This window comes from Lepus europaeus, chromosome 2 (genome assembly GCF_033115175.1).
Source record: "Lepus europaeus isolate LE1 chromosome 2, mLepTim1.pri, whole genome shotgun sequence".
Classification (NCBI taxonomy): domain Eukaryota; kingdom Metazoa; phylum Chordata; class Mammalia; order Lagomorpha; family Leporidae; genus Lepus; species Lepus europaeus.
In genome coordinates this window covers 53889434-53894282 of record NC_084828.1, presented here as the reverse complement: position 1 = coordinate 53894282, position 4849 = coordinate 53889434, and the positions used below count along the sequence as shown (strand labels likewise).

Sequence of the window (4849 nt, the reverse complement as noted above, 5' to 3'; positions counted from 1 at the left end):
CTGAGCTTCCCTTCTATTATTGGATTTCTATTCTTCTGTTCAGTTCTTCAAAATTTTCATTCTTTTTGTTACTTTGAGTAACTTCAAGTGAACTGTCTTGATTTCATTGATTGTTCTGCTTGATTGAGTCTGTTAAGTCTCCGTTTAGAAGTTTTCATTTCAGGCATATATTCTTTAGCTCTAAATTTTCTGCTTGTTTCATTTTATGGTTTCCATGTCTTTGCTAAGCTGCTCATTTTGTTCATGCATTACTCCTGATTTTATTTAGTTATCTGAGTCCTCTTATAGCTCACTCAACTTTTTTTTTTTTTAAATAGAGCATTTATTGCTTGACTAATTGTTGAATTTCTCAGGATGAAGTGGATGGTGCAACAGCTTCCCTCATGGGTTTAGGTGTTTTTCCTTCATGGAATCCATGTCTAAATCTGCAGCATACAATTTTTAGGTGGTATTTTGTCTTTTAGCCTTGACACTCCAGTTACACTTTCTCATGTGCTTGGCATGGTAGCCATATTTTCACAAGTTGACTTCTGAAGATGGTATGCCTTGCGGCCACAGCAGCTGCACAATGTGTATGTCTTGTTGAGATGCTTTCTCAATGATGACATTCCCTTTGTCATTTCCCTTCTGCAGCTGAGACCAAAAAGACCCTCACTCAACTTCTTTAATATGATTATTTTGAATTCTTTTTCAGGATGTTCATAAATATCAATTTCATTAGAGTTGGCAATATGTGCCTTACTTTGTTTCTGTGTTAGTTTTTGACTGCTATAACAACATATCTGAGGGTAAGTAATTTATAAATAAGTGAAACTTGTTTCACTCACAGTTTGGAGGGACTTTGGTGAGGACCTCATGGCAGGTGCAATCACAATGGTGGCAAGGTATACAGAATGGTGAAGTGGCACATATGGGCGAAGGGTTCAAGGAGCTGTCAGGTCCCCTAATTGTTGCTGTGGATTCATTCTGAGAGGAGAGGCATGGTGGGGGCAAGAGGCGCGGAGTCACCTCACAGACCCCAGGAGTCAGGTGAAAGCAGGCCAGAGGTGAGTACCCCGTAGACTCATTTATTTCAGCTGGTACAGCAGCTTAAATAGCCAAGGCAGCCAATCCAGCCAAGGGGCGGTTTATGCCCTAACCAATTACAGCCTATTGCTAGGCAGTATCCGAAGCCATCCATTCACAGCCTGTTGCCAGGCAGGCTCTGTTGCCAGGTGGTTTCCCAGGGGTTTTCCAGGGGGTTTCTGAAGCCACTCCTGAGTAACTGACGCTCACTTGACAGTGGCCATCTTGGCATGGCCTTTTCATTCCACCACATTTCCCCCTTTTCATTTATTTTTGAGCAATGGGAGGCATGATTCTTGGCCATACCATTGTTTACCCCATTTCCATGTGGTCTTCATATGTGGCTGAGCCTGTCTTAGGTTGTCCCCCAGGGGATCTTACCCATCATTGACTAACCAGCCCTCAAAAGGGGAGACCACAGGAGTGCTTGCTCAGACAGGGGTAGGAATGAGGAACAATGGTAATCAGGAATGGCATGACCGCACGCAGGCTGCAGGCCGTTTGAGTGGCTGACCAGAGCTAGTGGGGTATAAAGCAGTAACAGATGTGGCTATGGGCAGTTTCTCAGGCTAGGATGATAGGGCAGCAGCTTGACAATTGGTAGCAGGTGTGTCCACCAACAAGGCAGGCTCTCAGTCTTGTTCAACTGGTTCTGGTTGACTGTCAGTTGCAGGCTTGATGTTTCTAGCTGGTACCCAAATGGGCTGTCCCATATTCTCTGGAAAGACACAAGCATATCTTCGACCCTTGGTTAGCAGAGGGTATGGTCCCTTCCATTCTCCTGTCAGGGTGTCTTTACACCTAACCATAGGGGCTGGGATCTGGGATGGAAAGGGTCCCCAGTGTTTATAAGCTGGGCTGATCCCTTGGGAATCAAAAGTAGAAAATTGATAGTGAAAAGGACCTCAGTCAAAGCAAGCTGTGGGTCTGGGGGTGTATGATTGTTTTTTCTGTCTTTGTAAGAGATCTTTAATTGTCCTATGAGTTCTTTCAATGATTGCCTGTCCCTGTGGGTTGTATGGGATACCTGTGGCAGACTGTATGTTCCAGGATTTCAGGAAGGAATTAAATTCCTGTGATGTATACGCTGGCCCGTTATCAGTCTTTATGGTCCAGGGGACAACAAGGACAAGCATGGCTGACTTAACTGCCTTTATCACATTGCTAGCCTTTTCTCTGGATTGGGCTGTTGCAAATACAGCCTTTGAATAAGTATCTACCACCACATGGACAAACTTAAGTTTACCAAAGGAGTTAATGTGGGTGACGTCCACTTGCTAGAGCTTATTAGGAGCAAGGCCTCGTGGGTTCACTCCTGCTTGTTATAGTGGGCCAAACAAGGCAAGGGGTGCACAATTCTTGCAAGAGTGCACTAGGTGTTTGCATTGGTTCATTGTTAGCTCCAGGAAAAGGTAACATCTGGAGTAGCTTGTCTGCTGGCAGGTAATTGTCAACTTGTCCTGGGAAATTTATCATTAAAGTTTGAAAGAGCGTGCCATTCTGCATCAATGTGGACAGTTCTAATTGTGATAGGGGTAGGACCACTATGTCTAGCTCTGTGTTAAATATCTTATTGGCATAATATCTTAATTAAAGTCCCATCATAAGGATGGCATCTACTTTGTTAACTATTTTATGACAGTCACTCCAGGCTATGTGCACCCAAAAAAGTGGTCCGTGTTGTCAAATAACTCCTAAGGGGCCTTGAGGGTATATATGGTTATGGCAAATAGAGGCACCTGAGGGTCATATCTAAAGGTTTTTAAATTTGACAACTGGGTGTTGATCTTTTCTATAGTGGATTTGGCTGCTGGTGTCAATGTGATTTTTGAAGAAGGGCTGTTCCCCTTAGTAAATCCAATACCAGTGTAAGCTCTGCAGGTGTTAGGGGAAGGAAGGGCTTCAGCCAATTGATTTGGCCACATAGTTGCTGAAGTTCATTAAGTGAGTATTTATGCTTCACTTTTAGGTTTGGGCCCATTGGAGATATATGGGAGATTTGATAGCCCAAAAATTGAAAGGGAGGAAAATGTTGTACCTTTTCTGTGGCAATAGACAAATCCAGGAATTGTAAATTTCTTACCATCTCACTTAGGCCTTCAGAGTTGCTGCATTCTCATGAGCAAGTAAGATATCATCCACATAATGTATGACCAAGCACTGACCTTTAAGTGTGCTGGACGCATGAGAAACACATCTTTGGCAAATGGCAGGGCTATTTTTCATGCCTTGTGGGAGTACTGTCCACTGGAATCTTTTTGTGGGGAGCTGAAAATTGGGCTCCCATACTGTAAAGGCAAAGTAGGCCATATCCTCCTCCACGATGGGAATGGAAAAGAAGCAATCTTTGATATCAATGGTAACTATGTGGTATCCATTAGGAATGGCCCCTGGATGGGGAATGCCAGCCTGGAATGTTCCCATCTTTTTTATGATTTTGTTAATGGCTGTCAAATCCTGTAGTAGCCTGTATTTTCCCTGTTTCTTTAGTATCACAAAAATGGGCGTGTTGTTAGGGCTAGTGGAGGACTCTATGTGTCCCTTTTCCAATTGTTTCTGTACCAATTCTCTAAGGATGCCAAGTTTGGGTTATAATATTGGCCACTATTCTACCCAGATGTTCCCTGTTTTTCCCATTCAATGGGGATTGGGCCTGGCTTTTGTATGAGGTGAGCAGTGGCCCCTAGAATTGGGGGTGAATCTTACTTGTAGGCTCTCCATCAAAGCTGTTGGCTTGTGGAGATTTGTGATCCATAGAAAGGACCACTTGCATTTGTGAGAGCACATCTCTTCCCCCATAAGGTCATGGAAACCTCAGCAATTAGTGGAAAGATAGTTCCCGTATCTCCATTGTCATCTTGCCACGTTACAGGCATGATGACCTGATCAGCCAATTTTAACCCTCCAATGCCTTGGAGATTGGGCCTGGGCACTGTCTTCTAATGTTGCATTTTTCTTGCGCCCCTAGTTTTTAAGACAGTGGCATCTGCCCCCATATCAATTAAACACACAAAGGCAATGCCATCTAAATATAGGGTCAATTCTGGCCTCAGATTGAAGATAGTCATCGGCCAGTTAATGGTGGTGGGACTCCTTCTTACTTGCTGGGCTGAGGGCTGCTCCGCTGGAAGTTTAAGGGCTTGGTCTTGCAATCTTTTGCCCAATGAAAGCATTTTTTTTTTTTTTTTTTACATCTGGGACACAGTGTTTTGGGCTTGCCCCATCTGTCAGCGTTTGGGCAGTTTTGCCGTAGGTGTCCCATTTCCTGACATCCCCAACAAACCGGAGGATCATTAGACTTCCTTGTGTTCAGTTTGTTAATGGCTGCAGTTAGGGCTTGTATGGGTGTATCAGCAGGGTTTATCTCCTTTGTAGCTACTATCCATTTAGAAATGTCTTCATTACAGACTGGGGCGATTGCAGCTTTTGCCTCTTTGGTAGCACCTTCCCAAGCTAATTGTTTGACCAGATTGTCTGATTGTCTTGATCAGGTCCAAGTGGTAATCTTTTCTCTACTGCCTCCAAAACTCTGGCAAGGAAATTGGGGAACCATTCGCCTGGGCCTTGAACTAGGTTTTTAAAGAGCTGTCTATACTTAGAAGGATTTATATTTTTTAAGTCTCTAAGTGCCAAATCTCTGACCTGATCAAAATAGGCAACTACTCCAATGCAGGCCTGTTCATGAGGATATATGTAGGTGCCATGGTTTGTAAGCATATCAAAGGTTACTGCTATTCCATAGGCAGCATTATTCCTTGCCACAGTTTCAGCCTCTTCCTCATAG

The 4849-nt window shown here is 43.7% G+C and overlaps 1 pseudogene; it reads right to left on the bottom strand.

Moving 5' to 3' along the window:
* Positions 1 to 349: 349 nt before the first annotated feature.
* On the bottom strand, positions 350 to 620 carry LOC133747867 (large ribosomal subunit protein eL37-like; annotated as a pseudogene).
* Positions 621 to 4849: the final 4229 nt, after the last annotated feature.